The sequence below is a fragment of the Vipera berus genome (assembly GCF_964194415.1).
Source record: "Vipera berus genome assembly, chromosome: 5".
NCBI classification, from domain to species: domain Eukaryota; kingdom Metazoa; phylum Chordata; class Lepidosauria; order Squamata; family Viperidae; genus Vipera; species Vipera berus.
Window position 1 is genome coordinate 53,068,212 of NC_138207.1, and position 14,147 is coordinate 53,082,358.

A 14,147-nucleotide genomic window follows, 5' to 3' on the forward strand; every position below is an offset into this window, starting at 1 on the left:
TGAAAACTTTGCATTAGTACTTTTGTTCAATGACCATGCTCAGTAATATACTACAGCTTACATTACATGGCAGGTGCTCCTTGACCTACAACCATTTGTTTGTGACCAAAGTCATTGAATGGCACTGAAAAAAGTGACTTGACTGGTCTTCAGACTTATGATCATCATAGCATCACATGGTTATGTAACAAAATTCAGGTGCTTGGCAACTGGCATGTATTTATGACAGTTGCAGCATCCTTGATCATGTGATCACCATTTGTGACCTTTCTAGCCAGCTTCCAACAAGCAAAGTCAATGGGGGGGAAGCTAGATTCACTTAATGACCACATGATTCACTTAACTGCAGTGATTTGATTAACAGCTGTGACCAAAAAGATTGTAAAATTGGGCATGAGTCACTTAATAGCCACCTTGCTTAGCAATGAAAATTCTGGTCCAAACTGTAGTTGTAAGTCAAGGGCTATATATGTACGGTAAGGTATTATGTTACTGCTGATAATACTGTTTCTTTTGGGACAGCACTGTCCTTGTCTGGTATAAGGCAGTTTCTGATATATATTTTCAAAGAGAGTTTTCATTTGTACTGAAATGGACAGAATTAGAGAAACCCTTCTATTTTCAATTCGTGAACATATGTAGAACTCTAAATTTTTCTAAGGAAAAGTCTAGCATACTATGACTCATGTTTTCCCTGCTAGTCTTATTTTCTACTTTCTTCCATCTTTCTTAAAACTAATTTCTTTTAAAGCCATTATTTGCTAAATCCTAATATATTTGCACAGAAATACAATAGTACTTCTAGATGAGGAGCTGTTCAAAAGCCTATCTATGCTGCTGTAAGTGCCATGATGGGACTGGCACGTACAAAACACACATTTTTAATTACTTCAGTAAATCAAACATATTTTAACAAATCAAGTGTTCTGAAATGAATCAACTAAATATTACAGCCACATTAGAACTGTCTTAAAATTTAATATTCATAAATTTTACATTAATTATATAGCTGCACAACACATTGTTTGTGAAAAGTTCATACATATTTCACTACATAAAGCATGTATTTATTTGCTTAAGTGGATATAATAACTGCTGGTAACTGCCATCATAAAAAGATACTATAAAATACACCAGATAACAGTTCCTGAACCATATTGAAAGAGCAAGTATAATTGTTTTTGAGCCTTGTTTAGTTTAAAAATTACAGAAAATATGTAATGGAGTTATTCCACCATTTGCTACTTTCAAAGTTGTCTAATTATCCCGTGAAATCTTATTTTTTATTGTAATTTAAAAAATCTGTAGTTTCAAGATCTCCCAATCAAAATCTGATTTTATTATCTGTTTCATTATTATCCTTTTCTTAGTTGCAAGGCAAAGGAACCAATATTTTCATTTCTTTTATTTTTAATAAGTCTGTGCCATTAAAGAATTAATTAAATATCCACATTCCTGTGTCAACTTTAATACAACAGAAACAACAATTTCAGAATCATAAACTTACGACACTTGAGATCCTAGCCTTGGGCTTGACATTGTAAAATAAAGGCGTGCATATTCTTAAAGCACATGCCACATTTCTTCTATTTCAGTAATACTGATTAGTTAAAACATTTTATCCAAAGTTTAAAACTATCTAAGGCAGCTGACAAAATATTAAAATAAGGAATAACAACAAGGAGAAACTAATATATCTCTATTTCTGGTATTACAGAAAAGGCACAGTTGGTCTGTAGGGGGAACATAACTATATTTATGTTGTTTTAACGTAAATCTTAAGAGAAAACAATCTCATAGACAGTGAAGAATGCATATTCCAGCACAAGATAGAAAGATGGGAAAATGCATATGCAACCAAAATGGCAATCTTGCTTTGGAATTGTTACACTAAAAACCTGAAATTTAAAAAGACTTGCTTTTCCTCCTGCCTTATTCTTTGCAATCGTATTTATGAGAGACAGGGAGGGAGATGGGGGGCATGCACAGGGTAACTTGAAGAGAATCCAAAGACTTTATTATAAGTATGTAAAAAGTTTCCTTATTTATAAACAATTGCAAAATATTTGAAATATTTTAAAAACTTTAGGTCTTGCAACACCTTCTCAACCTATTACTTTTTATGGCTTCATATCACATACCTTTCATTTTAAAACTAAGGAATCTAATTCCTGAGGCATAAAACTTGACAATTTTTTTACTGACTGCAACTCATATTTAGCATTAGGCTTTCAGGGTTTCTTTGTCAAGTCTGATGTATTGAAAGATACTTGAACTGGACCAGATGTTATTATTTATTAATCATATAGTCTTGTTGTAATTACTGGCTTGTAAACATTGAGATGTGTCAGAAGTTTAACCAGGAAGCAGCACACATTTTTATTGTCTATGTATCTTGATCTATTGATGCAATTTATTTCAAATTGCATTTGTAAAAATAAATGAATGATTGTAATAAAGATAATTTTTAATGACTGGTGAGCTTTGGTATCCATAATAACCTTCCTCTGGTCTCCTGTTCTTGTGCAGCCTTTATTAAGCTTTCAATAACACTGACAAATGCTTGGATTGGCTGTGTCCAGACTGCAATGTGCACAAAAGAACTCTGGACTGGAGTTTAAACTTCAACATGAAATCATAATCAACTGTAATTAAATGCTAGCTTTTGTGTATGAGCTGGAGTGATGACAATTGTGATTTATGTAGAAGTGGGCTGATGTGGTATAATTTTGTCTCTTGATTTTAGACTGGAGGCAAGCATCTGGATGATTTCATGTTCTGTTTCAACCTTCCTGTATTTGCCACCAATTCTAAATAGGGAAAAACAATTTACTGGCAGAATGTTTTACTTGTAGCACTGGAGCCATCACCCAAAGCGCCCTAAAAATTACTTGTAGGAGGAGGAAAACCAAATTTTTTGTAGAAAGCTTGAATCACACTGTTGTTACTTCCAAAGAAATTCATCATTTGAATTATGTTCTTGTCCCAAAGGTTAAAGGCTTTAAAGCATTACTAGAAGACAGCTCCATTTTTCTGTTTTAAATTTAGCATTTCTGAAGGGTCCTTGGTGCTCTCTGAGCTTGTTTGTTTTCTTGCAGACCTTTCATTACCCAAACTAGGTAACTTCATCAGCATATCTGTTGTGAATGGTCTGCCCCCTACTGGTTAGTTCATTTATTACAGGAACAGTATTCAAAATTTAATTTTTCTTTGAACATATATATAAAAATATCAGTAATGCATTGTTTTACACAGCCCAGTAATTAAATTACCATTTTAAATAACTTAGTGCCAATTTATAATAAATTCTAACATATTCAGTAAAGGATTACTGATTTAAGAGACTGATGCTCATTATATGCAGGTATGCATTAAATTGTGTACAGTCAAACATTTAATATTTCTGTATTCTGGTATTTAGATTTGTGGGAATTGTTTGTTCCCCTTTTGCATTTTTTTTAAAGATAAACATTTTGAAATTATTGTGCATATTGTAAGCATTTCAAACTTTTGTATAGTTTTAAATTTTAACACCATATTGCTACCCAAACCACCTTTATATTTAACCAGCTGTACTGTTACATATAGTTAATGTGGATATTCTTAAGTCATACCTTTTATCATTTTCCTCTTTTATCACATTAAAAAACACACTTCATTCATAATATTTGGGGGCTTCTATAACTGCACCAAAAGCTTTTGTGGGCTGTATATGGCCCTGGGGCTCCAGATTTTTACATCTGCTCTAGAATCTCTGCCTAACAGCTTATATGTGAGTTCTGCTAGTAACTTTATTTATTCAGCTGCTATTTTTTCTGACCCATTTAAATTTGCTCACAAAAAGACTCTCTCTCTCTCCAACCAAGTTACTAACTTATCAACTGCAGTGATTTACCTAACAGCTGAGGCAAGAAAGGTCATAAATTGGGTAAAAAACTCACTTAACAAAGCCTCAACAACATAAATTTTGGGCTCAATTGTGGTCGTGATACAGGAATACAGGACTGCCTGTATTCCTTTCAGAACAAGCAGCATTTTTAATAACACAGAAAAAGAGTAACATACATGAAGCCATAAAGATAAAACACATAGATAAGAAAAAAGAAAACAGAATATTGCTACACCTAATCAGGCCAAAACCACTCACTCTACTTTTTCATACCTTTATTTCTTTGTGAAGCATCCTTGTTTCTACCACATTCAGGAAGTAATTTATTCCCTTTCTCAATTCTTTCCTTTTTCTTTTTTGAGACTCTTTGTTAACTCCATCTAACTTTGTCAGTCTTCCCCTTCCTTTTAAAGCCATGCACTCTTTCTTATATATTTATTTTGTGATTTATATTCATTCATTCATTATATAACCAAACCACAATCTCACTTATTTTTCATGCTGGTCATTCACTTTTGTATTCAGCACACATTCATTCAGGAACCAGTCATTCTTCACCCCATTTTTTCTTTTATTACATTCTTATATATCCCAGTCCAAGATTTAGTTTAGTTTACTTGTAAATTTTTCCTGACATATCCAACTCTCATTTTCAAAATAGAAGGAAGCACACATAAACAGCCATTTTTGCTTCTTTGACAATAGATCACATATTACTAGTATCCCCAAATAGCTCTCAAGGACAGCCCAAGTGTTTCTTACATGTTTATCCTTAGACAACCAAGGAGATGTTGCCTTATTCTCTAAGCCAGCGTTTCTTAACCTTAGCAACTTAAAGATGTCAGATCCTCAACTCCCAGAATTTCCCTGCCGGCAAGCTGATACTCCATTTATTCTTACACATGCTTTACTATCATCACAGACTGCTATTACTGTATTCAGCAGTCAACCTTGCATTTCCTATTTGTGCAAAAGTTTCCATAATTCAGGCCAATTCACTTTTTCCAAACCAGTAGTCATATAGTCACCTCTCTTTCTTATATCCATGCACTTCTCAAATGTTCAGAGACAAAAATCTGCTCTGCTCTGAAGCCTCTGCTTCAGGTTGGGGAACAAAATTGACATAATTTCAGCTATAGTTGGCAACACTACATTGAGAAGAGATGGAAATGGTCCATTGCACATAATTGGGCATATTTCTAATTTTATCTAGTCCTTTTGGGGAAAAATTGTTTTAAATGGATCTGATTTTCAGGAAAATATGGTGGGGATCTCCATAATCCCTGCTGGGCATTCTAAATGTTGCTTATTTTCATGTCTTGCACCCTTACTGTCACAACTCAGCCAAACACAGTTAACAAAGCATTCCCTCTACTTTTTGCATTCACATTTGCTCTCTTTCTCTTTGTATAGAACAGGGGTGTTAAACTGCCGGCCCACGGGCCGGGTGCATCATGGCGAAACCGCACCCACCCCATTGCCGGCAATGGAAAAAAGTCACGATATGTCACGTGACGTTGTGAATTTGACACCCCTAGTATAGAAGAACAATAATGACATTTTTCTATTAGTCAGTCTTAAATGCAATCTTCACACGTAAATTACATATCTACATTTCTTTAGTGTTTTCATTAAGTTATGCTTTTCTTACTTATTTCATTATTATCATCACCAGCAAATACGGTAGGACCATAGATAATGCTTTAACTACCCATCATGGCTTTTTAAATCCAGACTTTAGCCTAGATTACTCATGCCACATGCATGAGGGCAATACTTGTCAATTCTGATACATTTTGATCTTGTGGCCATTATACCACAAGCACAAAGTTCAGTTTTACCCCAAACGTGTTCACAAATCACCAGAAACTAGTTTAGACTTCATCTTACCAAATTTCTAGGAGAAGCAATGGCAGAATCTGGGGACAGGGTTACAAGAATAATCCCTATATAGCCACAAGCAAACTAAGTCCACCCTCTCTCGTTTGAATTCCATTGACCCTTATCTAACTCCAAGCAGGTCTGTTAATTGAGAAGATTCCTGTGCAGAGACATAAGTAGTAATAAATCTGTTTAGCAAGATCTTCACATGTAAACCTGATCTTTCATGCTTGACAAGTTTACAGGTAAGTCACGAATGTGTGCATACACACAAAAATTATTTAAATACTCATTAATAGAAAAAATTGGGGCTGGTATCCTTAGGTTTAGCTGGTAATAAACAGTGTGTATTTGTGATCTCTTTCTGCCTTTTAGGGGAAGATTTGTTTTAAATTTAAGAATTTATGAAGTGGACAGGATTATGGGGAGGCTGAGCTCCTCCACATGTTTGTTGGACCCGTGCCCTTCCTGGCTGGTTTATGCAGCTAGGGAGAGGACACGAGGCTGGCTCCAGGCGGTTATATCTGCTTCTTTGAGTGAGGGTTATTTCCCCACCGTCTTGAAGGAGGCGGTGGTGAGACCTCTCCTCAAGAAGCCTGCCCTGGACCCAGCCGTTTTGAACAACTTTCGTCCAGTCTCCAACCTTCGCTTTCTTGCGAAGGTTGTTGAGAGTGTGGTGGCGCATCAGCTCCCTCTGGTCCTGGATGAAGCGGATTATCTGGACCCCTACCAATCGGGTTTCAGGCCCGGGTACAGCACGGAGACGGCATTGGTCGCTCTGGTGAATGATCTCTGGAGGGCGCGGGATAGGGGACATTCCTCTGTCCTAGTCCTATTAGACCTCTCAGCGGCTTTCGATACCATCGACCATGGTATCTTGCTGCGGCGTCTCAGGGGATTGGGAGTGGGAGGCACAGTTCTTCAGTGGTTCTCCTCCTATCTCCTGGGACGCTCGGAGTCGGTGTTGGCAGGGGGGCAGAGATCGGCCCCTAGGTCTCTCGTTTGTGGAGTTCCTCAGGGGTCGGTTCTCTCGCCTCTCCTGTTCAACATCTATATGAAACCGCTGGGTGAGATCATTCGTGGTTTTGGAGTTGGGTATCATCAGTATGCCGATGATACCCAACTTTTCTTTTCGACCCCAAACCACCCCAGTGATGCCCTCGCCGTGATGTCCCGTTGCCTGGAGGCGGTTCGGGTCTGGATGGGGAGGAACAGACTTCAGCTCAACCCTGACAAGACTGAGTGGCTGTGCATTCCGGCATCCCGGGACATTCCAAATGTTCCATCTCTTTCTATGGGGGGTGAGCTCTTACCCCCCGTGGATAGGGCTCGCAACTTGGGAGTCCTTCTAGATTCACGGCTTACTTTGGAAGAGCATATAGTGGCCGTGACTAGGGGGGCTTTCGCCCAGGTTCGCCGGTGCGCCAGTTGCGGCCCTATCTGAACCGGGATGCCCTGTGTACAGTCACTCATGCGCTCGTGACCTCTCGCCTTGACTACTGTAATGCTCTCTACATGGGGCTTCCCTTGAAGACCACTCGGAGGCTCCAACTGGTACAGAATGCGGCCGCGAGAGTTGTCTTGGGAGTTTCCCGGTACTCCCATGTTACACCTTTGCTCCGCGAGCTGCATTGGTTACCAGTTGTCTTTCGGGTGAGGTTCAAGGTGTTGGTTACGATCTTTAAGGCCCTACATGGCATGGGTCCGGGTTACCTCAGGGACCACCTGCTGCCGGCATCGACTCCCCTCCGCCCTGTGCGTTCCCACAGAGAGGGCCTCCTCAGGGTGCCGCCAGTCAGGGAATGTCGACTGGTGGCCCCCAGGGGGAGGGCCTTCTCTGTGGGGGCTCCGGCTTTATGGAATCAATTGCCGGTGGAGCTCCGGATGGCACCAGACCTTCGAACTTTCCGTCGGGGCCTGAAGACCCATCTGTTCGAATTAGCTGGTCTGGCCTGATGGGGGATTATGGGCTTTTAATTGTTTTTAATCTGTACTTCTGTTTTAATTGGGCATGGATTTAATTCTTTTTAATTTTTGTATAGTGTTTCTTATGTATGCCCTGTGAACCGCCCTGAGTCCCACCAAGGAGAAGGGCGGTATATAAATCAAATAAACTATAACTATAACTATAACTATAATATCTGTTTCCAGGAAAATATAGCAAAATACACAACAAAAAGAAGGGGGGAAATGATTGGAAAGAAGTAAATGATCAGATTTAGTGTGGAGCCACTCATGCTGTTGCATAAAGAAGCTACACAAAATAGAGAGACAGTTTGGTCTAGTGGTTAAGGCACTAGGCTAGAAACCAGGAAATGGTGAATTTTGGTCTTGCTTTAAAAGCATGCAAGTCACCTGGGTGACTGGGCCAGTCAATCTCTCTCAGCTGAGATTGCCTCATAGGGTTGTTGTTGTGGGGGACAATAGGAAGAAGAAGGAATATTTGGTAATTTTATTCGTATATAAAAAATGTTAATTTAAAAATCTATAAATACATGGCTGTGAACAATTCATACCTCTGCAAGAGGGAGAATGAAGTTTTAAAATACATACTCTGAAAAAATATACAGTATTAATGAGCTGATCATGAAGAGCCCGTTTCCTGTAAATTCTAAACTTACCTGACTTGCTGGATGAGCCTAAGAGGGTTTACTGCCTGAGGCAGAGAACAAAATGCTCTCCTGCTCTGTTTTACTTTGGCTGCATTACACACCCACAGTTAACAATCATGTTGACTTAATTAATCCAATTCTCTTGGTTCACATAACTTCTTCACATGATTCATACATATTGGTTCTGTTGTACAGGTTGGAATATTCCAGTGTTTTAAATGTTTGGTGGGAAAACTGTAGAGACAGTAGCATTTCCTATATTAACAACAGCCTCAGGAAACCACCTCAGTTCTTTTCTAATTGCCATGGCAATAATATTTAATATTTCAGAATTATTCCATCCAACTTTATTGGTTTTGTGGCCTCCCAGGCCCTTTAGAAAGTGTTAATGTATCAGATTAACTACAATGAGCTTTTATTTAATTTAGGACGGTGTTCAAAACTTCCAGTAGGCTTAGTATTAGTTAGCTATCTTTTAAAAAAAACAATTGGCAAAAACCTAGGGTGGGCCAATCTGTGACTGAGCCACTGCAAACAGGATAGTTTTCCCCCCACCCTTTTTGCCCCTGTACATTCTAATAAGAGAGTGAAAAGGAAAACCGCTCTCAAAAATAGGTGCAATTGGAGTAGACCGATTCTTTAGTGTACTCTTAAGCTCTTTATTTTCAAGGAAGAAGAAAGGATAGACTTCAGGTTTGGACAGCATGAGAATTTCTGGGTATGGTTTGTTAATTTATCATTACCTTGGGTGCTCTTTGTTTACTCAGTTATCGTGACCCAGAAATTACTGAGTTACAAGGTTCACATATCATGCTGGTCTTAACAAACTGGTTAAACATATTAAGTGAACACAGGAATTTACAAAAGGTAATTGTCTAGAATAGAAAAGTCTCTGATCTAAACTTTAGAAAGAAGTGAAATTAAAAGACTTACTATATGGGTAGTCCTCAACGACCATATTTGAGCCCAAAATTCCTGTTGCTAAGTGAGACATTTGTTAATTGAGTTTTGCCTCATTTTACAACCTTTCTTCCTACAGTTGTTAAGTAAATCACTGCAGTTGTTAAATTAGTAACACAGTTGTTAAATGAAATTGGCTTCCCCATTCACTTTGCTTCTCAGAAGGCCACAAAAGGTGATCACAGGACTCTGGGACGCTGCAACCCTCTTAAATATGAATCAGTTGCCAAGCATCTAAATTTTGATCATGTGACCATGTGGATGCTGCAAGAGTCGTAAGTGTGAAAAACATAAGTCACTTTTTAAAATACCATTGCAACTTGTCACTAAACAAACTATTGCAAGTCGAGGATTATCTGTATTATATCCTGTAGCACATCTGTAGTTTACTGAATTATAGTGTACTCAATCTAGTTTTCTATAGCTGCTTAACACACTGAACAATTAACCAGTCTGACTGAATTTCAGTGGCATGCTAGGTTAAAATGAGATGGGTAATGTTAGTTTTATACCCTACCTTCCCTTCAAGAGCTCAAGGCAGCATCCATAGTACACTTTGCTCCTACTGTGAAGTAGGTTGGGTTGAGAGTGACCAACTGGCCCAAAGTCACCAAGTGAGCTTATAGGACTCAGGGTTTCCCAGGGCCAATATCTTTAATACTACACCACAATGGTTCTCACATGATTCAATATATTATGTAAATACTTGTGATGTGAAAGTCATTAACATTTTCCATAACAAAAGCAGAATCTGCTTCCCAAAAAAGGATAAAGCACTTTTATTTTACTTTACTTTTAGAATAAAGTAACGTGAACCTCAAATCATAATCAGAATTTCGGAACTATCAAAATGCAACATTGGACATATGTATAGCAATCTTGAGCAGTATGTGTGTCTGTGTATAAATACTACAATACTTTTTATGTGATGGTAAGCATTTAGCATTATTCTTAGAGTAAGAAGCCAAGATGTTACAAAGGCTGTCTAATACGGTCTTCTCTCTCTGAGAAGTTAATTTGTTTAGGGACTTATAAATTGAAAATTACACATTTTTTGTGAGGTCTTTCACGTCGCTGAACATCTGTTATTTTACTTCTCTATAGATAAGAGACAATGGTGTCATTGTGAGATGAGAAATTAGTAAAGCCAGTGTTTAAACACTGGAATGCTAAAGTGATCGTAGTCAAATGCAAAATGTGCATTTGCTTTCTGAACTCTTTAAAATAACATGCAATGAGTAATGGTGATTATTATAAATTCATTTTTTTACAATCAGAGATTAGCAGTAAACATCACCAGGTAAACAGTTAAAAGAAAAGGGAAAGATAAAAGATTGTCAGGATATCTTTGATGTTAGTGTTGACTGCTGCAACAATATAATTGGCTACTCTCTGGATGTGGTTAATACTTATTCCAACATCTAATTACCAACTACTTCAATATTTAGAAAATACCCTTTTCTTTTCTTTCTTTTTCTTGTTCCTGTCCTGAACTTGGTAATATGGAACTATTGTTTGAAGTTTGCAGTTATAGATAACAATCCTTGCCCTGGCCAAAGGTGATATTGATAATTAATCAGGTGATGTTCATTTGGCACAGACATGAGATCACATGCAACTTATTTCAATGGCATTAAATCTTTTCCAAACAGAGAGATCAGGGTTTCCTTTTAAGTTTAACTCTTCATTTGTAATTTGCAAGGTGGACAAGGACATATAACAAAGAGTGTTCTGTGCAATAATGTGGAAAAAATTATCTTAAATCCTGGTACATGATGTTATCTGAATATCTAACACTTCTTGTAGTCTGGTAATTTTGGCAGCCCAGCAAAAGACAGACATGATGGACAAAATTATTGCAAATGGGATGAACGTGACTAAGTTCTTTATAGACAAAGAGTGCATGAAGCAGAGATGCTGGTTTATGCAGAGATGCTGGCTTATACAAATCTTAAAATTAGTCCAGCTGTATTAAATTCAGTTACAACCTTCACCAGTTACGTCTTGCAGAAAAGCCCTGTGAAATTCAAATTTATTTTGGCATAAGAAAGTTTTATAATGTAAAGCTCAAAGGTTTTATTACTGCTTTAACACATTTAAAATGTGTGCCATTGTTAGCAGATTTAATTGACTAACCAATAAGTCTTAGAAGATGAAGAAATGGAAGACTATAGCAAATAGGTTTTTTTCCTACCAACATTCTCAGACTGATCAATGCATCTACGTTTTTGGGATTTTTACGGCACAATATATGGAGGTTATAGTCCAGCTGGTTCCTCATGCAATACTGAGGACAAAATAGTTTTAAGGCCACACTGAATATATTCTATCCATCTGCCAATATTCACATACATGTGTTCTCTGCAAATATTTTATTAACAATCCCAGTCATGATAAGCCTGTACTTGATCAAGAAATACATGATAAACTAGTCACTTTACTGTGTGTCAAATGGTGTGCCTGGATGTGGAACTGTTGTGAGGATTGAACTGGCACTTAAAGTGATGCAGCATATGGACTGTACAATTTGATTGCTTTCCAAATAGATGCCTTACACATGAGTGGTACCACAATTCCATCCTTACTTAGGCAATATATTGTTACAGCTGAAGGTTATAGGTTGGAAAAGGTTAGAATAGAATTCCAGTACTTAGATCCACATACAGTACATTTTTGAATTTTTTTTCAGATAATGCACTGAACTATACTTCAAACATAGGTAACACACTACACAGTCATAAATGAACATAGTTTAATTATAACTCCTCCCATATTATAACAACATAAACCATAAATGGGGCAGAGAAAATAAAAAGGTATTTGAGTCAGTGGATATCTCACTGATGGCTGACACTGGCTAATCTTAAAAGCTATTACCTATTAGTGAATTCTCAACATTAGCATGTTTATTAGGAACCTCAGGCTTGCTGTGAGCAACCTGTGTCTTATTTGTCTTTTTGTTGGCTTTAGGAGCCTTTGAAGTAGCAACAGGATCTCTCTGGGACATCTCTCACTGGGCCTGTGCTCTCCCTTTTTGGAGCTTGTATACTTGCCTGCTCTTGCGGCTTAGACTTTGGCTTTATGTAATAAACACCACCAATCAACATGGTTTCAGCAACAATATCTCTATCTTTAACTACATAACTTGCTTTTTCGAGATGATGGACCTGGAACTTCGATACCCTAGACCAGTGGTCAGCAACCTGAAACAGTGAGCTACTCGGAACCGGTTCCCTCACAAAAGGAAAAACTGGCACAAGATTCCACTGTGGGCGTGCCTCTGTCTTTGAGGAAGAAGGCAAAATGGCGATCCCTTGTGGGTGTGGCTTTGCTTGTGAAGAGGGAGGCAAAATGGCTGATTCTGAAAACTGAATGCCAGCAGAGGCTCTCCCATGCTTTTTATACCATGCTGCACACAACTTTGCGCTTTGCAGCTCCTGCTCAAAAACTTCAATTTGTTCATAATAACCTTGCAAAGCCTTCTCCTGCACAGTTTGCTCAGGGCTTGGAGGATAATACGTCACTTCCTTCCCAAGTGAAGCCTTAGGTCTAGCACCAAATCTCTCATAATCAGCCTGATCCCCATGAGCATAGGTTACTAGTGGGGCATCAGCTTGAGAGTCTGCAAAAACAAAAAACGGTGAAACTGACCTTGGCTCAGAGGCTGCTTCTCCAAGATGTGTAGCCGATGCCAACGGAGTCTGTAAACTTGAAGGGAGATCTCTCTGTGAAACGGATTCTTCCTCCTCAGCAGACAGATAACCGGCCTTCTTCTTTCTCCTTTTCCTCAGCATATTTGCAGCAATTAATCACAGCCTCCTCAGTGCCGGACTAACTGCCTGGCTAATTGCCTATCAATAAATCTTGAAAATCCATCCTTCTGAGGTAGGTAAAATGAGGACCCAGATTGTTGGGGGCAATAAGCTGACTTTGTAATAATGCCGCTTGGGGGGGGGCGAAAGCCCTAATAAGCAGGCATATACATAGAATGAAGGCTATTGCTAAGCACATTTGATTTGTGCTTAGATTGTAAGCCGCCCTGAGTCTTCGGAGAAGGGCGGGATATAAATGGGATTAAAATAAAATAAATAAATAAAAATAAAATAAAAATAAACCATCCTCTGCGACCAAATGTCGCGGAACAATTAACATTCCGACCAGAGGAGGATGGACCGTGGTTCATTTGTATGGTGAATATCAAAGAAAAGGAAATCCAAGGCATATTCTATTGTAAAACTTTTAATGAGAAAACAAAAGACCTAAACTGACTACATTCTCTCATCAGGTAGAAGAGAAAAGTAAGAAGTAACTGTGAGAAACTTTTTCTAGGCATGCACACAAAACAGTCTGAAACCATAACATAGCTGGACATATGAGAGTCCCTATGGTTACATGATAAGATAGTAACACAGGTGCAGAGAGCAGGGGAAAATGTACAGATAGAAATGAGTGTAGCTGGCAAAACTAAAAAACACGCAGTGACAAACCTTAGTCTATTTCCTTTGCCCAATATCTTTCTTAACTGATCTTTGCTGAATCAAAAGGTTTTTCCTTATGTTCGTAAATGTTGCTGTAGATATAAAAAGTAAATTAGTATCTTTATTAGGGGCATTTGCCCACTCATTTTTATTGGGAATCTTTTTCCTTCTTTTTCTCTTTGCTTCTCTTGTCGCTTTTTGTCTCTCCAATTCCAGTGTTTTCCCTGGTATCTCTGTAGTATGTTTTATCCAGTCTTTTTTCTTGTCCTCAAGTTTGTTTTGTAGTGTTGAAATATAAGTTGTCTGGGACTTCCTTCCTTCATTGCC